Raw genomic sequence first — 27,029 nt, 5'->3', positions numbered from 1 at the left:
GACCAGTCCCTCTATCCTATCCTTTCCCAGTCATCGAGGACCAGTCCCTCTATCCTATCCTTTCCCCAGTCATCGAGGACCAGTCCCCCTATCCTATCCTTTCCCCATTCATCGAGGACCAGTCCCTCTATCCTATCCTTTCCCAGTCATCGAGGACCAGTCCCTCTATCCTATCCTTTCCCCAGTCATCGAGGACCAGTCCCCCTATCCTATCCTTTCCCCAGTCATCGAGGACCAGTCCCTCTCTCCTATCCTTTCCCCAGTCATCGAGGACCAGTCCCTCTATCCTATCCTTTCCCCAGTCATCGAGGACCAGTCCCTCTATCCTATCCTTTCCCCAGTCATTAAGGACCAGTCCCTCTATCCTATCCTTCCCCAGTCATCGAGGACCTCTCCCCCAATCCTGTCATTTCCCCAGTCATCGAGGACCAGTCCCCAAATCCTATCCTTTCCCAAGTCATCGAGGACTAGTCCCTCTATCCTATCCTTTCCCCGGTCATCGAGGACCAGTCCCTCTATACTATCCTTTCCCCAGTCATCGAGGACCAGTCCCTCTATCCTATCATTTCACCAGTTATCGAGGACCAGTCCCCCTATCATATTCTTTCCCCAGTCATCGAGGACCAGTCCCTCTATCCTTTCCCCAGTCATCGAGGACCAGTCCCCCTATCCTATCCTTTCCCCAGTCATTGAGGACCAGTCCCCCTATCCTTTCCCCAGTAATCGAGGACCAGTCCCTCTTTCCTATCCTTTCCCCGGTCATCGAGGACCAGTCCCTCTATACTATCCTTTCCCCAGTCATCGAGGACCAGTCCCTCTATCCTATCATTTCCCCAGTTATCGAGGACCAGTCCCCCTATCATATTCTTTCCCTAGTCATCGAGGACCAGTCCCTCTATCCTTTCCCCAGTCATCGAGGACCAGTCCCCCTATCCTATCCTTTCCCCAGTCATTGAGGACCAGTCCCTCTATCCTTTCCCCAGTCATCGAGGACCAGTCCCTCTATCCTATCCTTTCCCCAGTCATCGAGGACCAGTCCCTCTATCCTATCCTTTTCCCAGTCATCGAGGACCAGTCCCTCTATCCTATCCTTTCCCCAGTCATCGAGGACCAGTCCCTATATCCTATCCTTTCCCCAGTAATCGAGGACCAGTCCCCCTATCCTATCCTTTCCCCAGTCATCGAGGACCAGTCCCTCTATCCTATCCTTTCCCCAGTCATCGAGGACCAGTCCCCCTATAATATCCTTTCCCCAGTCATAGAGGACCAGTCCCCCTATCCTATGCTTTCCCCAGTCATCGAGGACCAGTCCCCCTATCATATGCTTTCCCCAATCATCGAGGACCAGTCCCCCTATCCTATCCTTTCCCCAGTCATCGAGGACCAGTCCCCCTATCCTATGCTTTCCCCATTCATCGAGGACCAGTCCCTCTATCCTATCCTTTCCCCAGTCATCGAGGACCAGTCCCTCTATCCTATCCTTTCCCCAGTCATCGAAGACCAGTCCCTCTATCCTTTACCCAGTCATCGAGGACCAGTCCCTCTATCCTATCCTTTCCCCAGTCATCGAGGACCAGTCCCTCTATCCTTTCCCCAGTCATCGAGGACCAGTCCCTCTATCCTTTCCCCAGTCATCGAGGACCAGTCCCTCTATCCTGTCCTTTCCCCAGTCATCGAGGATCAGTCCCTCTATCCTATCCTTTCCCCAGTCCTCGAGGACCAGTCCCTCTATCCTATCCTTTCCCCAGTCATCGAGGACCAGTCCCTCTATCCTATCCTTTCCCCAGTCATCGAGGACCAGTCCCTCTATCAAATCCTTTCCCCAGTCATCGGGGACCAGTCCCTCTATAATATCATTTCCACAGTCATCAAGGACCAGTCCCTCTATCCTATCCTTTCCCCAGTCACCGAGGACCAGTCCCTCTATCCTATCCTTTCCACAGTCATCGAGGACCAGTCCCCATATCCTATCCTTTCCCCAGTCATCGAGGACCAGTCCCTCTATCCTATCCTTTCCCCAGTCGTCGAGGACCAGTCCCTCTATCATTTCCACAGTCATCGAGGACCAGTCCCTCTATCCTTTCCCCAGTCATCGAGGACCAGTCCCTCTATCCTATCCTTTCACCAGTCATCGAGGACCAGTCCCTCTATCCTTTCCCCAGTCATCGAGGACCAGTCCCTCTATCCTTTCCCCAGTCATCGAGGACCAGTCCCTCTATCCTATCCTTTCCCCAGTCATCGAGGACCAGTCCCTCTATCCTATCCTTTCCCCAGTCATCGAGGACCAGTCCCTCTATCCTATGCTTTCCCCGTCATCGAGGACCAGTCCCCCATCCTATCCTTTCCCCAGTCATCGAGGACCAGTCCCCCTATCCTATGCTTTCCCCAGTCATCGAGGAATAGTCCCTCTATCCTATCCTTTCCCCAGTCATCGAGGACCAGTCCCTCTATCCTATCCTTTCCCCAGTCATCGAGGACCAGTCCCTCTATCCTATCCTTTCCCCAGTCATCGAGGACCAGTCCCCCTATCCTTTCCTTTCCCCAGTCATCGAGGACCAGTCCCTCTATCCTTTCCCCAGTCATCGAGGACCAGTCCCTCTATCCTATCCTTTCCCCAGTCATCAAGGACCAGTCCCCCTATCCTCTCCTTTCCCCAGTCATCGAGGGCCAGTCCCTCTATCCTTTCCCCAGTCATCGAGGACCAGTCCCACTATCCTTTCCCCAGTCATTGAGGACCAGTCCCTCTATCCTTTCCCCAGTCATCGAGGACCAGTCCCCCTATCCTATCCTTTCCCCAGTCATCAAGGACCAGTCCCTCTATCCTATCGGTTCTCCAATCAGCGAGGACAAGTCACCTTATCCTATCCTTTCCCCAGTCATCGAAGACCAGTCCCTCCATCCTATCCTTTCCCAAGTCATCGAGGACCAGTCCCCCTATCCTATCCTTTCCCCAGTCATCGAGGACCAGTCCCTCTATCCTTTCCCCAGTCATCGAGGACCAGTCCCTCTATCCTTTCCCCAGTCATCGAGGACCAGTCCCTCTATCCTATCCTTTCCCCAGTCATCGAGGACCAGTCCCTCTATCCTATCCTTTCCCCAGTCATCGAGGACCAGTCCCTCTATCCTATCCTTTCCCCAGTCATCGAGGACCAATCCCCCTATCCTATGCTTTCCCCGTCATCGAGGACCAGTCCCCCATCCTATCCTTTCCCCAGTCATCGAGGACCAGTCCCCCTATCCTATGCTTTCCCCAGTCATCGAGGAATAGTCCCTCTATCCTATCCTTTCCCCAGTCATCGAGGACCAGTCCCTCTATCCTATCCTTTCCCCAGTCATCGAGGACCAGTCCCTCTATCCTATCCTTTCCCCAGTCATCGAGGACCAGTCCCCCTATCCTTTCCTTTCCCCAGTCATCGAGGACCAGACCCTCTATCCTTTCCCCAGTCATCGAGGACCAGTCCCTCTATCCTATCCTTTCCCCAGTCATCAAGGACCAGTCCCCCTATCCTATCCTTTCCCCAGTCATCGAGGGCCAGTCCCTCTATCCTTTCCCCAGTCATTGAGGACCAGTCCCTCTATCCTTTCCCCAGTCATTGAGGACCAGTCCCTCTATCCTTTCCCCAGTCATCGAGGACCAGTCCCTCTATTGTATCCTTCCCCAGTCATCGAGGACCAGTCCCTCTATCCTATCCTTTCCCCAGTCATCGAGGACCAGTCCCCCTATCCTATCCTTTCCCCAGTCATCAAGGACCAGTCCCTCTATCCTATCGTTTCTCCAATCAGCGAGGACAAGTCACCCTATCCTATCCTTTCCCCAGTCATTGAAGACCAGTCCCTCCATCCTATCCTTTCCCAAGTCATCGAGGACCAGTCCCCCTATCCTATCCTTTCCCCATTCATCGAGGACCAGTCCCTCTATCCTATCCTTTCCCAGTCATCGAGTACCAGTCCCTCTATCCTTTCCCCAGTCATCGAGGACCAGTCCCTCTATTCTATCCTTCCCCAGTCATCGAGGACCAGTCCCTCTATCCTATCCTTTCCCCAGTCATCGAGGACCAGTCCCCCTATCCTATCCTTTCCCCAGTCATCAAGGACCAGTCCCTCTATCCTATCGTTTCTCCAATCAGCGAGGACAAGTCACCCTATCCTATCCTTTCCCCAGTCATCGAAGACCAGTCCCTCCATCCTATCCTTTCCCAAGTCATCGAGGACCAGTCCCCCTATCCTATCCTTTCCCCATTCATCGAGGACCAGTCCCTCTATCCTATCCTTTCCCAGTCATCGAGGACCAGTCCCTCTATCCTATCCTTTCCCCAGTCATCGAGGACCAGTCCCCCTATCCTATCCTTTCCCCAGTCATCGAGGACCAGTCCCTCTATCCTATCCTTTCCCCAGTCATCGAGGACCAGTCCCTCTATCCTATCCTTTCCCCAGTCATCGGGGACCAGTCCCTCTATAATATAATTTCCCCAGTCATCAAGGACCAGTCCCTCTATCCTATCCTTTCCCCAGTCATCGAGGACCAGTCCCTCTATCCTATCCTTTCCCCAGTTATCGAGGACCAGTCCCTCTATCCTATCCTTTCCCCAGTCATCGAGGACCAGTCCCTCTATCCTATCCTTTCCACATTCATCGAGGACCAGTCCCCATATCCTATCCTTTCCCCAGTCATCGAGGACCAGTCCCTCTATCCTATCCTTTCCCCAGTCATCGAGGACCACTCCCCCTATCCTATGCTTTCCCCGTCATCGAGGACCAGTCCCCCTATCCTATCCTTTCCCCAGTCATCGAGGACCAGTCCCCCTATCCTATCCTTTCCCCAGTCATCGAGGACCAGTCCCCCTATCCTATCCTTTCCCCAGTCATCAAGGACCAGTCCCTCTATCCTTTCCCCAGTCATCGAGGACCAGTCCCTCTATCCTATCCTTTCCCCAGTCATCAAGGACCAGTCCCCCTATCCTATCCTTTCCCCAGTCATCAAGGACCAGTCCCTCTATCCTTTCCCCAGTCATCGAGGACCAGTCCCTCTATCCTTTCCCCAGTCACCGAGGACCAGTCCCTCTATCCTATCCTTCCCCAGTCATCGAGGACCAGTCCCTCTATCCTTCCCCCAGTCAACGAGGACCAGTCCCCCTATCCTATCCTTTCCCCAGTCATCAAGTACCAGTCCCTCTATCCTATCGTTTCTCCAATCAGCGAGGACAAGTCACCCTATCCTATCCTTTCCCAAGTCATCGAGGACCAGTCCCCCTATCCTATCCTTTCCCTAGTCATCGAGGACCAGTTCCTCTATCCTATCCTTTCCCAGTCATCGAGGACCAGTCCCTCTATCCTATCCTTTCCCCAGTCATCGAGGACCAGTCCCCCTATCCTATCCTTTCCCCAGTCTTCGAGGATCAGTCCCTCTATCCTATCCTTTCCCCAGTCCTCGAGGACCAGTCCCTCTATCCTATCCTTTCCCAAGTCATCGAGGACCAGTCCCTCTATCCTATCCTTTCCCCAGTCATCGAGGACCAGTCCCTCTATCCTATCCTTTCCCCAGTCATCGGGGACCAGTCCCTCTATAATATAATTTCCCCAGTCATCAAGGACCAGTCCCTCTATCCTATCCTTTCCCCAGTCATCGAGGACCAGTCCCTCTATCCTATCCTTTCCCCAGTCATCGAGGACCAGTCCCTCTATCCTATCCTTTCCCCAGTCATCGAGGACCAGTCCCTCTATCCTATCCTTTCCACAGTCACCGAGGACCAGTCCCCATATCCTATCCTTTCCCCAGTCATCGAGGACCAGTCCCTCTATCCTATCCTTTCCCCAGTCATCGAGGACCAGTCCCTCTATCATTTCCACAGTCATCGAGGACCAGTCCCTCTATCCTTTCCCCAGTCATCGAGGACCAGTCCCTCTATCCTATCCTTTCCCCAGTCATCGAGGACCAGTCCCTCTATCCTATCCTTTCCCCAGTCATCGAGGACCAGTCCCTCTATCCTTTCCCCAGTCATCGAGGACCAGTCCCTCTATCCTTTCCCCAGTCATCGAGGACCAGTCCCTCTATCCTATCCTTTCCCCAGTCATCGAGGACCAGTCCCTCTATCCTATCCTTTCCACAGTCATCGAGGACCACACCCCCTATCCTATGCTTTCCCCGTCATCGAGGACCAGTCCCCCTATCCTATCCTTTCCCTAGTCATCGAGGACCAGTCCCCCTATCCTATGCTTTTCCCAGTCATCGAGGACCAGTCCCTCTATCCTATCCTTTCCCCAGTCATCGAGGACCAGTCCCTCTATCCTATCCTTTCCCCAGTCATTGAGGACCAGTACCCCTATCCTTTCCTTTCCCCAGTCATCGAGGACCAGTCCCTCTATGCTTTCCCCAGTCATCAAGGACCAGTCCCTCTATCCTTTCCCCAGTCATCGAGGACCAGTCCCTCTATCCTATCCTTTCCCCAGTCATCAAGGACCAGTCCCCCTATCCTATCCTTTCCCCAGTCATCGAGGACCAGTCCGTCTATCCTTTCCCCAGTCATCGAGGACAAGTCCCTCTATCCTTTCCCCAGTCATCGAGGACCAGTCCCTCTATCCTTTCCCCAGTCATCGAGGACCAGTCCCTCTATCCTTTCCCCAGTCATCGAGGACCAGTCCCTCTATCCTATCCTTTCCCCAGTCATCGAGGACCAGTCCCTCTATCCTATCCTTTCCCCAGTCATCGAGGACCAGTCCATCTATCCTATCCTTTCCCCAGTCATCGAGGACCACTCCCCCTATCCTATGCTTTCCCCGTCATCGAGGACCAGTCCCCCTATCCTATCCTTTCCCCAGTCATCGAGGACCAGTACCCCTATCCTATGCTTTCCCCAGTCATCGAGGAATAGTCCCTCTATCCTATCCTTTCCCCAGTCATCGAGGACCAGTCCCTCTATCCTATCCTTTCCCCAGTCATCGAGGACCAGTCCCTCTATCCTATCCTTTCCCCAGTCATCGAGGACCAGTCCCCCTATCCTTTCCTTTCCCCAGTCATCGAGGACCAGTCCCTCTATCCTTTCCCCAGTCATCAAGGACCAGTCCCTCTATCCTTTCCCCAGTCATCGAGGACCATACCCCCTATCCTATGCTTTCCCCGTTATCGAGGACGAGTCCCCCTATCCTATCCTTTCCCTAGTCATCGAGGACCAGCCCCTATCCTATGCTTTTCCCAGTCATCGAGGACCAGTCCCTCTATCCTATCCTTTCCCCAGTCATCGAGGACCAGTCCCTCTATCCTATCCTTTCCCCAGTCATTGAGGACCAGTACCCCTATCCTTTCCTTTCCCCAGTCATCGAGGACCAGTCCCTCTATGCTTTCCCCAGTCATCAAGGACCAGTCCCTCTATCCTTTCCCCAGTCATCGAGGACCAGTCCCTCTATCCTATCCTTTCCCCAGTCATCAAGGACCAGTCCCCCTATCCTATCCTTTCCCCAGTCATCGAGGACCAGTCCGTCTATCCTTTCCCCAGTCATCGAGGACAAGTCCCTCTATCCTTTCCCCAGTCATCGAGGACCAGTCCCTCTATCCTTTCCCCAGTCATCGAGGACCAGTCCCTCTATCCTTTCCCCAGTCATCGAGGACCAGTCCCTCTATCCTATCCTTTCCCCAGTCATCGAGGACCAGTCCCTCTATCCTATCCTTTCCCCAGTCATCGAGGACCAGTCCCTCTATCCTATCCTTTCCCCAGTCATCGAGGACCACTCCCCCTATCCTATGCTTTCCCCGTCATCGAGGACCAGTCCCCCTATCCTATCCTTTCCCCAGTCATCGAGGACCAGTACCCCTATCCTATGCTTTCCCCAGTCATCGAGGAATAGTCCCTCTATCCTATCCTTTCCCCAGTCATCGAGGACCAGTCCCTCTATCCTATCCTTTCCCCAGTCATCGAGGACCAGTCCCTCTATCCTATCCTTTCCCCAGTCATCGAGGACCAGTCCCCCTATCCTTTCCTTTCCCCAGTCATCGAGGACCAGTCCCTCTATCCTTTCCCCAGTCATCAAGGACCAGTCCCTCTATCCTTTCCCCAGTCATCGAGGACCAGTCCCTCTATCCTATCCTTTCCCCAGTCATCAAGGACCAGTCCCCCTATCCTATCCTTTCCCAGTCATCGAGGACCAGTCCCTCTATCCTTTCCCCAGTCATCGAGGACCAGTCCCTCTATCCTTTCCCCAGTCACCGAGGACCAGTCCCTCTATCCTATCCTTCCCCAGTCATCGAGGACCAGTCCCTCTATCCAATCCTTCCCCCAGTCATCGAGGACCAGTCCCCCTATCCTATCCTTTCCCCAGTCATCAAGGACCAGTCCCTCTATCCTATCGTTTCTCCAATCAGCGAGGACAAGTCACCCTATCCTATCCTTTCCCAAGTCATCGAGGACCAGTCCCCCTATCCTATCCTTTCCCTAGTCATCGAGGACCAGTCCCTCTATCCTATCCTTTCCCAGTCATCGAGGACCAGTCCCTCTATCCTATCCTTTCCCCAGTCATCGAGGACCAGTCCCCCTATCCTATCCTTTCCCCAGTCATCGAGGATCAGTCCCTCTATCCTATCCTTTCCCCAGTCCTCGAGGACCAGTCCCTCTATCCTATCCTTTCCCCAGTCATCGAGGACCAGTCCCTCTATCCTATCCTTTCCCCAGTCATCGAGGACCAGTCCCTCTATCCTATCCTTTCCCCAGTCATCGGGGACCAGTCCCTCTATAATATCATTTCCCCAGTCATCAAGGACCAGTCCCTCTATCCTATCCTTTCCCCAGTCATCGAGGACCAGTCCCTCTATCCTATCCTTTCCCCAGTCATCGAGTACCAGTCCCTCTATCCTATCCTTTCCCCAGTCATCGAGGACCAGTCCCTCTATCCTATCCTTTCCCCAGTCATCGAGGACCAGTCCCTCTATCCTATGCTTTCCCCAGTCATCGAGGACCAGTCCCTCTATCCTATCCTTTCACCAGTCATCAAGGACCAGTCCCTCTATCCTATCCTTTCCCCAGTCATCGAGGACCAGTCCCCCTATAATATCCTTTCCCCAGTCATCGAGGACCAGTCCCCCTATCCTATGCTTTCCCCAGTCATCGAGGACCAGTCCCCCTATCCTATGCTTTCCCCAGTCATCGAGGACCAGTCCCCCTATCCTATCCTTTCCCGAGTCATCGAGGACCAGTCCCCCTATCCTATGCTTTCCCCATTCATCGAGGACCAGTCCCTCTATCCTATCCTTTCCCCAGCCATTGAGGACCAGTCCCTCTATCCTATCCTTTCCCCAGTCATCGAAGACCAGTCCCTCTATCCTATCCTTTCCCCAGTCACCGAGGACCAGTCCCTCTATCCTATCCTTCCCCAGTCATCGAGGACCAGTCCCTCTATCCAATCCTTCCCCCAGTCATCGAGGACCAGTCCCCCTATCCTATCCTTTCCCCAGTCATCAAGGACCAGTCCCTCTATCCTATCGTTTCTCCAATCAGCGAGGACAAGTCACCCTATCCTATCCTTTCCCAAGTCATCGAGGACCAGTCCCCCTATCCTATCCTTTCCCTAGTCATCGAGGACCAGTCCCTCTATCCTATCCTTTCCCAGTCATCGGGGACCAGTCCCTCTATAATATCATTTCCCCAGTCATCAAGGACCAGTCCCTCTATCCTATCCTTTCCCCAGTCATCGAGGACCAGTCCCTCTATCCTATCCTTTCCCCAGTCATCGAGTACCAGTCCCTCTATCCTATCCTTTCCCCAGTCATCGAGGACCAGTCCCTCTATCCTATCCTTTCCCCAGTCATCGAGGACCAGTCCCTCTATCCTATGCTTTCCCCAGTCATCGAGGACCAGTCCCTCTATCCTATCCTTTCACCAGTCATCAAGGACCAGTCCCTCTATCCTATCCTTTCCCCAGTCATCGAGGACCAGTCCCCCTATAATATCCTTTCCCCAGTCATCGAGGACCAGTCCCCCTATCCTATGCTTTCCCCAGTCATCGAGGACCAGTCCCCCTATCCTATGCTTTCCCCAGTCATCGAGGACCAGTCCCCCTATCCTATCCTTTCCCGAGTCATCGAGGACCAGTCCCCCTATCCTATGCTTTCCCCATTCATCGAGGACCAGTCCCTCTATCCTATCCTTTCCCCAGCCATTGAGGACCAGTCCCTCTATCCTATCCTTTCCCCAGTCATCGAAGACCAGTCCCTCTATCCTATCCTTTCCCCAGTCACCGAGGACCAGTCCCTCTATCCTATCCTTCCCCAGTCATCGAGGACCAGTCCCTCTATCCAATCCTTCCCCCAGTCATCGAGGACCAGTCCCCCTATCCTATCCTTTCCCCAGTCATCAAGGACCAGTCCCTCTATCCTATCGTTTCTCCAATCAGCGAGGACAAGTCACCCTATCCTATCCTTTCCCAAGTCATCGAGGACCAGTCCCCCTATCCTATCCTTTCCCTAGTCATCGAGGACCAGTCCCTCTATCCTATCCTTTCCCAGTCATCGAGGACCAGTCCCTCTATCCTATCCTTTCCCCAGTCATCGAGGACCAGTCCCCCTATCCTATCCTTTCCCCAGTCATCGAGGATCAGTCCCTCTATCCTATCCTTTCCCCAGTCCTCGAGGACCAGTCCCTCTATCCTATCCTTTCCCCAGTCATCGAGGACCAGTCCCTCTATCCTATCCTTTCCCCAGTCATCGAGGACCAGTCCCTCTATCCTATCCTTTCCCCAGTCATCGGGGACCAGTCCCTCTATAATATCATTTCCCCAGTCATCAAGGACCAGTCCCTCTATCCTATCCTTTCCCCAGTCATCGAGGACCAGTCCCTCTATCCTATCCTTTCCCCAGTCATCGAGTACCAGTCCCTCTATCCTATCCTTTCCCCAGTCATCGAGGACCAGTCCCTCTATCCTATCCTTTCCCCAGTCATCGAGGACCAGTCCCTCTATCCTATGCTTTCCCCAGTCATCGAGGACCAGTCCCTCTATCCTATCCTTTCACCAGTCATCAAGGACCAGTCCCTCTATCCTATCCTTTCCCCAGTCATCGAGGACCAGTCCCCCTATAATATCCTTTCCCCAGTCATCGAGGACCAGTCCCCCTATCCTATGCTTTCCCCAGTCATCGAGGACCAGTCCCCCTATCCTATGCTTTCCCCAGTCATCGAGGACCAGTCCCCCTATCCTATCCTTTCCCGAGTCATCGAGGACCAGTCCCCCTATCCTATGCTTTCCCCATTCATCGAGGACCAGTCCCTCTATCCTATCCTTTCCCCAGCCATTGAGGACCAGTCCCTCTATCCTATCCTTTCCCCAGTCATCGAAGACCAGTCCCTCTATCCTATCCTTTCCCCCGTCATCGAGGACAAGTCCCCCTATCCTATCCTTTCCCCAGTCATCGAGGACCAGTCCCTCTATCCTTTCCCCAGTCATCGAGGACCAGTCCCTCTATCCTATCCTTTCCCAGTCATCGAGGACCAGTCCCTCTATCCTATCCTTTCCCCAGTCATTGAGTACCAGTCCCTCTATCCTATCATTTCCCCAGTCATCGAGGACCAGTGCCTCTATCCTATCCTTTCGCCAGTCATCGAGGACCAGTCCCTCTATCCTTTCCCCAGTCATCGAGGACCAGTCCCTCTATCCTTTCCCCAGTCATCGAGGACCAGTCCCTCTATCCTATCCTTTCCACAGTCATCGAGGACAACTCCCCCTATTCTATGCTTTCCCCGTCATCGAGGAATAGTCCCTCTATCCTATCCTTTCCCCAGTCATCGAGGACCAGTCCCTCTATCCTATCCTTTCCCCAGTCATCGAGGACCAGTCCCTCTATCCTATCCTTTCCCCAGTCATCGAGGACCAGTACCCCTATCCTTTCCTTTCCCCAGTCATCGAGGACCAGTCCCTCTATCCTTTCCCCAGTCATCGAGGAGCAGTCCCTCTATCCTATCCTTTCCACAGTCATCGAGGACCAGTCCCCATATCATATCCTTTCCCCAGTCATCGAGGACCAGTCCCTCTATCCTATCCTTTCCCCAGTCATCGAGGACCAGTCCCTCTATCATTTCCACAGTAATCGAGGACCAGTCCCTCTATCCTTTCCCCAGTCATCGATGACCAGTCCCTCTATCCTATCCTTTCCCCAGTCATCGAGGACCAGTCCCTCTATCCTATCCTTTCCCCAGTCATCGAGGACCAGTCCCTCTATCCTTTCCCCAGTCATCGAGGACCAGTCCCTCTATCCTTTCCCCAGTCATCGAGGACCACTCCCCCTATCCTATCCTTTCCCCAGTCATCGAGGACCAGTCCCCCTATCCTATGCTTTCCCCAGTCATCGAGGAATAGTCAATCTATCCTATCCTTTCCCCAGTCATCGAGGACCAGTCCCTCTATCCTATCCTTTCCCCAGTCATCGAGGACCAGTCCCTCTATCCTATCCTTTCCCCAGTCATCGAGGACCAGTCCCCCTATCCTTTCCTTTCCCCAGTCATCAAGGACCAGTCCCCCTATCCTATCCTTTCCCCAGTCATCGAGGACCATACCCTCTATCCTTTCCCCAGTCATCGAGGACCAGTCCCTCTATCCTATCCTTTCCCAGTCCTCAAGGACCAGTCCCTCTATCCTATCCTTTCCCCAGTCATTGAGTACCAGTCCCTCTATCCTATCATTTCCCCAGTCATCGAGGACCAGTGCCTCTATCCTATCCTTTCCCCAGTCATCGAGGACCAGTCCATCTATCCTTTCCCCAGTCATCGAGGACCAGTCCCTCTATCCTTTCCCCAGTCATCGAGGACCAGTCCCTCTATCCTATCCTTTCCACAGTCATCGAGGACCACTCCCCCTATTCTATGCTTTCCCCGTCATCGAGGAATAGTCCCTCTATCCTATCCTTTCCCCAGTCATCGAGGACCAGTCCCTCTATCCTATCCTTTCCCCAGTCATCGAGGACCAGTACCCTTATCCTTTCCTTTCCCCAGTCATCGAGGACAAGTCCCTCTATCCTTTCCCCAGTCATCAAGGACCATTCCCCCTATCCTATCATTTCCCCAGTCATCGAGGACCATTCCCTCTATCCTTTCCCCAGTCATCGAGGACCAGTCCCTCTATCCTATCCTTTCCACAGTCATCGAGGAGCAGTCCCCATATCCTATCCTTTCCCCAGTCATCGAGGACCAGTCCCTCTATCCTATCCTTTCCCCAGTCATCGAGGACCAGTCCCTCTATCATTTCCACAGTCATCGAGGACCAGTCCCTCTATCCTTTCCCCAGTCATCGATGACCAGTCCCTCTATCCTATCCTTTCCCCAGTCATCGAGGACCAGTCCCTCTATCCTATCCTTTCCCCAGTCATCGAGGACCAGTCCCTCTATCCTTTCCCCAGTCATCGAGGACCAGTCCCTCTATCCTATCCTTTCCCCAGTCATCGAGGACCAGTCCCTCTATCCTATCCTTTCCCCAGTCATCGAGGACCACTCCCCCTATCCTATCCTTTCCCCAGTCATCGAGGACCAGTCCCCCTATCCTATGCTTTCCCCAGTCATCGAGGAATAGTCCCTCTATCCTATCCTTTCCCCAGTCATCGAGGACCAGTCCCCCTATCCTTTCCTTTCCCCAGTCATCGAGGACCAGTCCCTCTATCCTTTCCCCAGTCATCGAGGACCAGTCCCTCTATCCTTTCCCCAGTCATCGAGGACCAGTCCCTCTATCCTATCCTTTCCCCAGTCATCGAGGACCAGTCCCTCTATCCTATCCTTTCCCCAGTCATCGAGGACCACTCCCCCTATCCTATCCTTTCCCCAGTCATCGAGGACCAGTCCCTCTATCCTATGCTTTCCCCAGTCATCGAGGAATAGTCCCTCTATCCTATCCTTTCCCCAGTCATCGAGTACCAGTCCCTCTATCCTATCCTTTCCCCAGTCATCGAGGACCAGTCCCTCTATCCTATCCTTTCCCCAGTCATCGAGGACCAGTCCCTCTATCCTATGCTTTCCCCAGTCATCGAGGACCAGTCCCTCTATCCTATCCTTTCACCAGTCATCAAGGACCAGTCCCTCTATCCTATCCTTTCCCCAGTCATCGAGGACCAGTCCCCCTATAATATCCTTTCCCCAGTCATCGAGGACCAGTCCCCCTATCCTATGCTTTCCCCAGTCATCGAGGACCAGTCCCCCTATCCTATGCTTTCCCCAGTCATCGAGGACCAGTCCCCCTATCCTATCCTTTCCCGAGTCATCGAGGACCAGTCCCCCTATCCTATGCTTTCCCCATTCATCGAGGACCAGTCCCTCTATCCTATCCTTTCCCCAGCCATTGAGGACCAGTCCCTCTATCCTATCCTTTCCCCAGTCATCGAAGACCAGTCCCTCTATCCTATCCTTTCCCCCGTCATCGAGGACAAGTCCCCCTATCCTATCCTTTCCCCAGTCATCGAGGACCAGTCCCTCTGTCCTTTCCCCAGTCATCGAGGACCAGTCCCTCTATCCTATCCTTTCCCAGTCATCGAGGACCAGTCCCTCTATCCTATCCTTTCCCCAGTCATTGAGTACCAGTCCCTCTATCCTATCATTTCCCCAGTCATCGAGGACCAGTGCCTCTATCCTATCCTTTCCCCAGTCATCGAGGACCAGTCCCTCTATCCTTTCCCCAGTCATCGAGGACCAGTCCCTCTATCCTTTCCCCAGTCATCGAGGACCAGTCCCTCTATCCTATCCTTTCCACAGTCATCGAGGACAACTCCCCCTATTCTATGCTTTCCCCGTCATCGAGGAATAGTCCCTCTATCCTATCCTTTCCCCAGTCATCGAGGACCAGTCCCTCTATCCTATCCTTTCCCCAGTCATCGAGGACCAGTCCCTCTATCCTATCCTTTCCCCAGTCATCGAGGACCAGTACCCCTATCCTTTCCTTTCCCCAGTCATCGAGGACCAGTCCCTCTATCCTTTCCCCAGTCATCGAGGAGCAGTCCCTCTATCCTATCCTTTCCACAGTCATCGAGGACCAGTCCCCATATCATATCCTTTCCCCAGTCATCGAGGACCAGTCCCTCTATCCTATCCTTTCCCCAGTCATCGAGGACCAGTCCCTCTATCATTTCCACAGTAATCGAGGACCAGTCCCTCTATCCTTTCCCCAGTCATCGATGACCAGTCCCTCTATCCTATCCTTTCCCCAGTCATCGAGGACCAGTCCCTCTATCCTATCCTTTCCCCAGTCATCGAGGACCAGTCCCTCTATCCTTTCCCCAGTCATCGAGGACCAGTCCCTCTATCCTTTCCCCAGTCATCGAGGACCACTCCCCCTATCCTATCCTTTCCCCAGTCATCGAGGACCAGTCCCCCTATCCTATGCTTTCCCCAGTCATCGAGGAATAGTCAATCTATCCTATCCTTTCCCCAGTCATCGAGGACCAGTCCCTCTATCCTATCCTTTCCCCAGTCATCGAGGACCAGTCCCTCTATCCTATCCTTTCCCCAGTCATCGAGGACCAGTCCCCCTATCCTTTCCTTTCCCCAGTCATCAAGGACCAGTCCCCCTATCCTATCCTTTCCCCAGTCATCGAGGACCATACCCTCTATCCTTTCCCCAGTCATCGAGGACCAGTCCCTCTATCCTATCCTTTCCCAGTCCTCAAGGACCAGTCCCTCTATCCTATCCTTTCCCCAGTCATTGAGTACCAGTCCCTCTATCCTATCATTTCCCCAGTCATCGAGGACCAGTGCCTCTATCCTATCCTTTCCCCAGTCATCGAGGACCAGTCCATCTATCCTTTCCCCAGTCATCGAGGACCAGTCCCTCTATCCTTTCCCCAGTCATCGAGGACCAGTCCCTCTATCCTATCCTTTCCACAGTCATCGAGGACCACTCCCCCTATTCTATGCTTTCCCCGTCATCGAGGAATAGTCCCTCTATCCTATCCTTTCCCCAGTCATCGAGGACCAGTCCCTCTATCCTATCCTTTCCCCAGTCATCGAGGACCAGTACCCTTATCCTTTCCTTTCCCCAGTCATCGAGGACAAGTCCCTCTATCCTTTCCCCAGTCATCAAGGACCATTCCCCCTATCCTATCATTTCCCCAGTCATCGAGGACCATTCCCTCTATCCTTTCCCCAGTCATCGAGGACCAGTCCCTCTATCCTATCCTTTCCACAGTCATCGAGGAGCAGTCCCCATATCCTATCCTTTCCCCAGTCATCGAGGACCAGTCCCTCTATCCTATCCTTTCCCCAGTCATCGAGGACCAGTCCCTCTATCATTTCCACAGTCATCGAGGACCAGTCCCTCTATCCTTTCCCCAGTCATCGATGACCAGTCCCTCTATCCTATCCTTTCCCCAGTCATCGAGGACCAGTCCCTCTATCCTATCCTTTCCCCAGTCATCGAGGACCAGTCCCTCTATCCTTTCCCCAGTCATCGAGGACCAGTCCCTCTATCCTATCCTTTCCCCAGTCATCGAGGACCAGTCCCTCTATCCTATCCTTTCCCCAGTCATCGAGGACCACTCCCCCTATCCTATCCTTTCCCCAGTCATCGAGGACCAGTCCCCCTATCCTATGCTTTCCCCAGTCATCGAGGAATAGTCCCTCTATCCTATCCTTTCCCCAGTCATCGAGGACCAGTCCCCCTATCCTTTCCTTTCCCCAGTCATCGAGGACCAGTCCCTCTATCCTTTCCCCAGTCATCGAGGACCAGTCCCTCTATCCTATCCTTTCCCCAGTCATCGAGGACCACTCCCCCTATCCTATCCTTTCCCCAGTCATCGAGGACCAGTCCCCCTATCCTATGCTTTCCCCAGTCATCGAGGAATAGTCCCTCTATCCTATCCTTTCCCCAGTCATCGAGGACCAGTCCCTCTATCCTATCCTTTCCCCAGTCATCGAGGACCAGTCCCTCTATCCTATCCTTTCCCCAGTCATCGAGGACCAGTCCCCCTATCCTTTCCTTTCCCCAGTCATCGAGGACCAGTCCCTCTATCCTTTCCCCAGTCATCAAGGACCAGTCCCTCTATCCTTTCCCCAGTCATCGAGGACCAGTCCCTCTATCCTATCCTTCCCCAGTCATCGAGGACCAGTCCCTCTATCCAATCCTTTCCCCAGTCATCAAGGACCAGTCCCCCTATCCTATCCTTTCCCCAGTCATCAAGGACCAGTCCCTCTATCCTATCGTTATTCCAATCAGCGAGGACAAGTCACCCTATCCTATCCTTTCCCCAGTCATCGAGGACCAGTCCCCCTATCCTATCCTTTCCCCAGTCATCGAGGACCAGTCCCTCTATCCTATCCTTTCCCAGTCATCGAGGACCAGTCCCTCTATCCTATCCTTTCCCCAGTCATCGAGGACCAGTCCCCCTATCCTATCCTTTCCCCAGTCATCGAGGATCAGTCCCTCTATCCTATCCTTTCCCCAGTCCTCGAGGACCAGTCCATCTATCCTATCCTTTCCCCAGTCATCGAGGACCAGTCCCTCTATCCTATCCTTTCCCCAGTCATCGAGGACCAGTCCCTCTATCCTATCCGTTCCCCAGTCATCGGGGACCAGTCCCTCTATAATATAATTTCCCCAGTCATCAAGGACCAGTCCCTCTGTCCTATCCTTTCCCCAGTCATCGAGGACCAGTCCCTCTATCCTATCCTTTCCCCAGTCATCGAGGACCAGTCCCTCTATCCTATCCTTTCCCCAGTCATCGAGGACCAGTCCCTCTATCCTATCCTTTCCACAGTCATCGAGGACCAGTCCCCATATCCTATCCTTTCCCCAGTCATCGAGGACCAGTCCCTCTATCCTATCCTTTCCCCAGTCATCGAGGACCAGTCCCTCTATCATTTCCACAGTCATCGAGGACCAGTCCCTCTATCCTTTCCCCAGTCATCGAGGACCAGTCCCTCTATCCTTTCCCCAGTCATCGAGGACCAGTCCCTCTATCCTATCCTTTCCCCTGTCATCGAGGACCAGTCCCTCTATCCTTTCCCCAGTCATCGAGGACCAGTCCCTCTATCCTTTCCCCAGTCATCGAGGACCAGTCCCTCTATCCTATCCTTTCCCCAGTCATCGAGGACCAGTCCCTCTATCCTATCCTTTCCCCAGTCATCGAGGACCAGTCCCCCTATCGTATGCTTTCCCCAGTCATCGAGGAACAGTCCCTCTATCCTATCCTTTCCCCAGTCATCGAGGACCAGTCCCTCTATCCTATCCTTTCCCCAGACATCGAGGACCAGTCCCTCTATCCTATCCTTTCCCCAGTCATCGAGGACCAGTCCCTCTATCCTATCCTTTCCCCAGTCATCGAGGACCAGTCCCTCTATCCTATCCTTTCCCCAGTCATCGAGTACCAGTCACTCTATCCTATCCTTTCCCCAGTCATCGAGGACCAGTCCCTCTATCCTATCCTTTCCCCAGTCATCGAGGACCAGTCCCTCTATCCTATGCTTTCCCCAGTCATCGAGGACCAGTCCCTCTATCCTATCCTTTCCCCAGTCATCAAGGACCAGTCCCTCTATCCTATCCTTTCCCCAGTCATCGAGGACCAGTCCCCCTATAATATCCTTTCCCCAGTCATCGAGGACCAGTCCCCCTATCCTATGCTTTCCCCAGTCATCGAGGACCAATCCCCCTATCCTATGCTTTCCCCAGTCATCGAGGACCAGTCCCCCTATCCTATCCTTTCCCCAGTCATCGAGGACCAGTCCCCCTATCCTATGCTTTCCCCATTCATCGAGGACCAGTCCCTCTATCCTATCCTTTCCCCAGCCATTGAGGACCAGTCCCTCTATCCTATCCTTTCCCCAGTCATCGAAGACCAGTCCCTCTATTCTATCCTTTCCCCAGTCATCGAGGACCAGTCCCCCTATAATATCCTTTCCCCAGTCATCGAGGACCAGTCCCTCTATCCTTTCCCCAGTCATCGAGGACCAGTCCCTCTATCCTATCCTTTCCCCAGTCATCGAGGACCAGTCCCTCTATCCTATCCTTTCCCCAGTCATCGAGGACCAGTCCCCCTATAATATCCTTTCCCCAGTCATCGAGGACCAGTCCCCCTATCCTATGCTTTCCCCAGTCATCGAGGACCAATCCCCCTATCCTATGCTTTCCCCAGTCATTGAGGACCAGTCCCCCTATCCTATCCTTTCCCCAGTCATCAAGGACCTGTCCCTCTATCCTATCATTTCTCCAATCAGCGAGGACAAGTCACCCTATCCTATCCTTTCCCCAGTCATCGAGGACCAGTCCCTCTATCCTTTCCCCAGTCATCGAGGACCAGTCCCTCTATCCTTTCCCCAGTCATCGAGGACCAGTCCCTCTATCCTATCCTTTCCCCAGACATCGAGGACCAGTCCCTCTATCCTATCCTTTCCCCAGTCATCGAGGACCAGTCCCTCTATCCTATCCTTTCCCCAGTCATCGAGGACCAGTCCCTCTATCCTATCCTTTCCCCAGTCATCGAGTACCAGTCACTCTATCCTATCCTTTCCCCAGTCATCGAGGACCAGTCCCTCTATCCTATCCTTTCCCCAGTCATCGAGGACCAGTCCCTCTATCCTATGCTTTCCCCAGTCATCGAGGACCAGTCCCTCTATCCTTTCCCCAGTCATCGAGGACCAGTCCCTCTATCCTTTCCCCAGTCATCGAGGACCAGTCCCTCTATCATTTCCACAGTAATCGAGGACCAGTCCCTCTATCCTTTCCCCAGTCATCGATGACCAGTCCCTCTATCCTATCCTTTCCCCAGTCATCGAGGACCAGTCCCTCTATCCTATCCTTTCCCCAGTCATCGAGGACCAGTCCCTCTATCCTTTCCCCAGTCATCGAGGACCAGTCCCTCTATCCTTTCCCCAGTCATCGAGGACCACTCCCCCTATCCTATCCTTTCCCCAGTCATCGAGGACCAGTCCCCCTATCCTATGCTTTCCCCAGTCATCGAGGAATAGTCAATCTATCCTATCCTTTCCCCAGTCATCGAGGACCAGTCCCTCTATCCTATCCTTTCCCCAGTCATCGAGGACCAGTCCCTCTATCCTATCCTTTCCCCAGTCATCGAGGACCAGTCCCCCTATCCTTTCCTTTCCCCAGTCATCAAGGACCAGTCCCCCTATCCTATCCTTTCCCCAGTCATCGAGGACCATACCCTCTATCCTTTCCCCAGTCATCGAGGACCAGTCCCTCTATCCTATCCTTTCCCAGTCCTCAAGGACCAGTCCCTCTATCCTATCCTTTCCCCAGTCATTGAGTACCAGTCCCTCTATCCTATCATTTCCCCAGTCATCGAGGACCAGTGCCTCTATCCTATCCTTTCCCCAGTCATCGAGGACCAGTCCCTCTATCCTTTCCCCAGTCATCGAGGACCAGTCCCTCTATCCTTTCCCCAGTCATCGAGGACCAGTCCCTCTATCCTATCCTTTCCACAGTCATCGAGGACCACTCCCCCTATTCTATGCTTTCCCCGTCATCGAGGAATAGTCCCTCTATCCTATCCTTTCCCCAGTCATCGAGGACCAGTCCCTCTATCCTATCCTTTCCCCAGTCATCGAGGACCAGTACCCTTATCCTTTCCTTTCCCCAGTCATCGAGGACAAGTCCCTCTATCCTTTCCCCAGTCATCAAGGACCATTCCCCCTATCCTATCATTTCCCCAGTCATCGAGGACCATTCCCTCTATCCTTTCCCCAGTCATCGAGGACCAGTCCCTCTATCCTATCCTTTCCACAGTCATCGAGGAGCAGTCCCCATATCCTATCCTTTCCCCAGTCATCGAGGACCAGTCCCTCTATCCTATCCTTTCCCCAGTCATCGAGGACCAGTCCCTCTATCATTTCCACAGTCATCGAGGACCAGTCCCTCTATCCTTTCCCCAGTCATCGATGACCAGTCCCTCTATCCTATCCTTTCCCCAGTCATCGAGGACCAGTCCCTCTATCCTATCCTTTCCCCAGTCATCGAGGACCAGTCCCTCTATCCTTTCCCCAGTCATCGAGGACCAGTCCCTCTATCCTATCCTTTCCCCAGTCATCGAGGACCAGTCCCTCTATCCTATCCTTTCCCCAGTCATCGAGGACCACTCCCCCTATCCTATCCTTTCCCCAGTCATCGAGGACCAGTCCCCCTATCCTATGCTTTCCCCAGTCATCGAGGAATAGTCCCTCTATCCTATCCTTTCCCCAGTCATCGAGGACCAGTCCCCCTATCCTTTCCTTTCCCCAGTCATCGAGGACCAGTCCCTCTATCCTTTCCCCAGTCATCGAGGACCAGTCCCTCTATCCTTTCCCCAGTCATCGAGGACCAGTCCCTCTATCCTATCCTTTCCCCAGTCATCGAGGACCAGTCCCTCTATCCTATCCTTTCCCCAGTCATCGAGGACCACTCCCCCTATCCTATCCTTTCCCCAGTCATCGAGGACCAGTCCCCCTATCCTATGCTTTCCCCAGTCATCGAGAAATAGTCCCTCTATCCTATCCTTTCCCCAGTCATCGAGGACCAGTCCCTCTATCCTATCCTTTCCCCAGTCATCGAGGACCAGTCCCTCTATCCTATCCTTTCCCCAGTCATCGAGGACCAGTCCCCCTATCCTTTCCTTTCCCCAGTCATCGAGGACCAGTCCCTCTATCCTTTCCCCAGTCATCAAGGACCAGTCCCTCTATCCTTTCCCCAGTCATCGAGGACCAGTCCCTCTATCCTATCCTTCCCCAGTCATCGAGGACCAGTCCCTCTATCCAATCCTTTCCCCAGTCATCAAGGACCAGTCCCCCTATCCTATCCTTTCCCCAGTCATCAAGGACCAGTCCCTCTATCCTATCGTTATTCCAATCAGCGAGGACAAGTCACCCTATCCTATCCTTTCCCCAGTCATCGAGGACCAGTCCCCCTATCCTATCCTTTCCCCAGTCATCGAGGACCAGTCCCTCTATCCTATCCTTTCCCAGTCATCGAGGACCAGTCCCTCTATCCTATCCTTTCCCCAGTCATCGAGGACCAGTCCCCCTATCCTATCCTTTCCCCAGTCATCGAGGATCAGTCCCTCTATCCTATCCTTTCCCCAGTCCTCGAGGACCAGTCCCTCTATCCTATCCTTTCCCCAGTCATCGAGGACCAGTCCCTCTATCCTATCCTTTCCCCAGTCATCGAGGACCAGTCCCTCTATCCTATCCGTTCCCCAGTCATCGGGGACCAGTCCCTCTATAATATAATTTCCCCAGTCATCAAGGACCAGTCCCTCTGTCCTATCCTTTCCCCAGTCATCGAGGACCAGTCCCTCTATCCTATCCTTTCCCCAGTCATCGAGGACCAGTCCCTCTATCCTATCCTTTCCCCAGTCATCGAGGACCAGTCCCTCTATCCTATCCTTTCCACAGTCATCGAGGACCAGTCCCCATATCCTATCCTTTCCCCAGTCATCGAGGACCAGTCCATCTATCCTATCCTTTCCCCAGTCATCGAGGACCAGTCCCTCTATCATTTCCACAGTCATCGAGGACCAGTCCCTCTATCCTTTCCCCAGTCATCGAGGACCAGTCCCTCTATCCTATCCTTTCCCCAGTCATCGAGGACCAGTCCCTCTATCCTATCCTTTCCCCTGTCATCGAGGAACAGTCCCTCTATCCTTTCCCCAGTCATCGAGGACCAGTCCCTCTATCCTTTCCCCAGTCATCGAGGACCAGTCCCTCTATCCTATCCTTTCCCCAGTCATCGAGGACCAGTCCCTCTATCCTATCCTTTCCCCAGTCATCGAGGACCAGTCCCCCTATCGTATGCTTTCCCCAGTCATCGAGGAACAGTCCCTCTATCCTATCCTTTCCCCAGTCATCGAGGACCAGTCCCTCTATCCTATCCTTTCCCCAGACATCGAGGACCAGTCCCTCTATCCTATCCTTTCCCCAGTCATCGAGGACCAGTCCCTCTATCCTATCCTTTCCCCAGTCATCGAGGACCAGTCCCTCTATCCTATCCTTTCCCCAGTCATCGAGTACCAGTCACTCTATCCTATCCTTTCCCCAGTCATCGAGGACCAGTCCCTCTATCCTATCCTTTCCCCAGTCATCGAGGACCAGTCCCTCTATCCTATGCTTTCCCCAGTCATCGAGGACCAGTCCCTCTATCCTATCCTTTCCCCAGTCATCAAGGACCAGTCCCTCTATCCTATCCTTTCCCCAGTCATCGAGGACCAGTCCCCCTATAATATCCTTTCCCCAGTCATCGAGGACCAGTCCCCCTATCCTATGCTTTCCCCAGTCATCGAGGACCAATCCCCCTATCCTATGCTTTCCCCAGTCATCGAGGACCAGTCCCCCTATCCTATCCTTTCCCCAGTCATCGAGGACCAGTCCCCCTATCCTATGCTTTCCCCATTCATCGAGGACCAGTCCCTCTATCCTATCCTTTCCCCAGCCATTGAGGACCAGTCCCTCTATCCTATCCTTTCCCCAGTCATCGAAGACCAGTCCCTCTATTCTATCCTTTCCCCAGTCATCGAGGACCAGTCCCCCTATAATATCCTTTCCCCAGTCATCGAGGACCAGTCCCTCTATCCTTTCCCCAGTCATCGAGGACCAGTCCCTCTATCCTATCCTTTCCCCAGTCATCGAGGACCAGTCCCTCTATCCTATCCTTTCCCCAGTCATCGAGGACCAGTCCCCCTATAATATCCTTTCCCCAGTCATCGAGGACCAGTCCCCCTATCCTATGCTTTCCCCAGTCATCGAGGACCAATCCCCCTATCCTATGCTTTCCCCAGTCATTGAGGACCAGTCCCCCTATCCTATCCTTTCCCCAGTCATCAAGGACCTGTCCCTCTATCCTTTCCCCAGTCATCGAGGACCAGTCCCTCTATCCTATCCTTTCCCCAGTCATCGAGGACCAGTCCCTCTATCCTATCCTTTCCCCAGCCATTGAGGACCAGTCCCTCTATCCTATCATTTCCCCAGTCAGCGAGGACAAGTCACCCTATCCTATCCTTTCCCCAGTCATCGAGGACCAGTCCCTCTATCCTTTCCCCAGTCATCGAGGACCAGTCCCTCTATCCTTTCCCCAGTCATCGAGGACCAGTCCCTCTATCCTATCCTTTCCCCAGTCATCGAGGACCAGTCCCTCTATCCTATCCTTTCCCCAGCCATTGAGGACCAGTCCCTCTATCCTATCCTTTCCCCAGTCATCGAAGACCAGTCCCTCTATTCTATCCTTTCCCCAGTCATCGAGGACAAGTCCCCCTATCCTATCCTTTCCCCAGTCATCGAGGACCAGTCCCTCTATCCTTTCCCCAGTCATCGAGGACCAGTCCCTCTATCCTATCCTTTCCCAGTCATCGAGGACCAGTCCCTCTATCCTATCCTTTCCCCAGTCATTGAGTACCAGTCCCTCTATCCTATCATTTCCCCAGTCATCGAGAACCAGTGCCTCTATCCTATCCTTTCCCCAGTCATCGAGGACCAGTCCCTCTATCCTTTCCCCTGTCATCGAGGACCAGTCCCTCTATCCTTTCCCCAGTCATCGAGGACCAGTCCCTCTATCCTATCCTTTCCACAGTCATCGAGGACCACTCCCTCTATCCTATGCTTTCCCCGTCATCGAGGAATAGTCCCTCTATCCTATCCTTTCCCCAGTCATCGAGGACCAGTCCCTCTATCCTATCCTTTCCCCAGTCATCGAGGACCAGTCCCTCTATCCTATCCTTTCCCCAGTCATCGAGGACCAGTACCCCTATCCTTTCCTTTCCCCAGTCATCGAGAACAAGTCCCTCTATCCTTTCCCCAGTCATCAAGGACCAGTCCCCCTATCCTATCCTTTCCCCAGTCATCGAGGACCAGTCCCTCTATCCTTTCCCCAGTCATCGAGGACCAGTCCCTCTATCCTATCCTTTCCACAGTCATCGAGGACCAGTCCCCATATCCTATCCTTTACCCAGTCATCGAGGACCAGTCCCTCTATCCTATCGTTTCTCCAATCAGCGAGGACAAGTCACCCTATCCTATCCTTTCCCCAGTCATCGAGGACCAGTCCCCCTATCCTATCCTTTCCCCAGTCATCGAGGACCAGTCCCTCTATCCTATCCTTTCCCAGTCATCGAGGACCAGTCCCTCTATCCTATCCTTTCCCCAGTCATCGAGGACCAGTCCCCCTATCCTATCCTTTCCCCAGTCATTGAGGATCAGTCCCTCTATCCTATCCTTTCCCCAGTCCTCGAGGACCAGTCCCTCTATCCTATCCTTTCCCCAGTCATCGAGGACCAGTCCCTCTATCCTATCCTTTCCACAGTCATCGAGGACCAGTCCCCATATCCTATCCTTTCCCCAGTCATTGAGGACCAGTCCCTCTCTCCTATCCTTTCCCCAGTCATCGAGGACCAGTCCCTCTATCCTATTCTTTCCCCAGTCATCGAGGACCAGTCCCTCTATCCTATCCTTTCCACAGTCATCGAGGACCACTCCCCATATCCTATGCTTTCCCCGTCATCGAGGACCAGTCCCCCTATCCTATCCTTTCCCCAGTCATCGAGGACCAGTCCCCCTATCCTATGCTTTCCCCAGTCATCGAGGAATAGTCCCTCTATCCTATCCTTTCCCCAGTCATCGAGGACCAGTCCCTCTATCCTATCCTTTCCCCAGTCATCGAGGACCAGTCCCTCTATCCTATCCTTTCCCCAGTCATCGAGGACCAGTACCCCTATCCTTTCCTTTCCCCAGTCATCGAGGACCAGTCCCTCTATCCTTTCCCCAGTCTCCAAGGACCAGTCCCTCTATCCTTTCCCCAGTCATCGAGGACCAGTCCCTCTATCCTATCCTTTCCCCAGTCATCAAGGACCAGTCCCCCTATCCTATCCTTTCCCCAGTCATCGAGGACCAGTCCCTCTATCCTTTCCCCAGTCATCGAGGACCAGTCCCTCTATCCTTTCCCCAGTCATCGAGGACCAGTCCCTCTATCCTTTCCCCAGTCATAGAGGACCAGTCCCTCTATCCTATCCTTCCCCAGTCATCGAGGACCAGTCCCTCTATCCTATCCTTTCCCCAGTCATCGAGGACCAGTCCCCCTATCCTATCCTTTCCCCAGTCATCAAGGACCAGTCCCTCTATCCTATCGTTTCTCCAATCAGCGAGGACAAGTCACCCTATCCTATCCTTTCCCCAGTCATCGAGGACCAGTCCCTCTATCCTTTCCCCAGTCATCGAGGACCAGTCCCCCTATCCTTTCCCCAGTCATCGAGGACCAGTCCCTCTATCCTATCCTTTCCCCAGACATCGAGGACCAGTCCCTCTATCCTATCCTTTCCCCAGTCATCGAGGACCAGTCCCTCTATCCTATCCTTTCCCCAGTCATCGAGGACCAGTCCCTCTATCCTATCCTTTCCCCAGTCATCGAGGACCAGTCCCTCTATCCTATCCTTTCCCCAGTCATCGAGGACCAGTCCCTCTATCCTATCCTTTCCCCAGTCATCGAGGACCAGTGCCTCTATCCGATCCTTTCCCCAGTCATCGAGGACCATTCCCTCTATCCTATCCTTTCCCCAGTCATAGAGGACCAGTACCCCTATCCTTTCCTTTCCCCAGTCATCGAGGACCAGTCCCTCTATCCTTTCCCCAGTCATCAAGGACCAGTCCCTCTATCCTTTCCCCAGTCATCGAGGACCAGTCCCTCTATCCTATCCTTTCCCCAGTCATCAAGGACCAGTCCCCCTATCCTTTCCCCAGTCATCGAGGACCAGTCCCTCTATCCTTTCCCCAGTCATCGAGGACCAGTCCCTCTATCCTTTCCCCAGTCATCGAGGACCAGTCCATCTATCAATTCCCCAGTCATCGAGGACCAGTCCCTCTATCCTATCCTTCCCCAGTCATCGAGGACCAGTCCCTCTATCCTATCCTTTCCCCAGTCATCGAGGACCAGCCCCCCATCCTATCCTTTCCCCAGTCATCAAGGACCAGTCCCTCTATCCTATCGTTTCTCCAATCAGCGAGGACAAGTCACCCTATCCTATCCTTTCCCCAGTCATCGAGGACCAGTCCCTCTATCCTTTCCCCAGTCATCGAGGACCAGTCCCTCTATCCTTTCCCCAGTCATCGTGGACC

This window comes from Oncorhynchus mykiss, chromosome 11 (assembly GCF_057628025.1).
Source record: "Oncorhynchus mykiss isolate SJ-2025 chromosome 11, ASM5762802v1, whole genome shotgun sequence".
Classification (NCBI taxonomy): domain Eukaryota; kingdom Metazoa; phylum Chordata; class Actinopteri; order Salmoniformes; family Salmonidae; genus Oncorhynchus; species Oncorhynchus mykiss.
The sequence above is the reverse complement of the archived record's forward strand: the minus strand, read 5'-3'. Positions refer to the sequence as shown.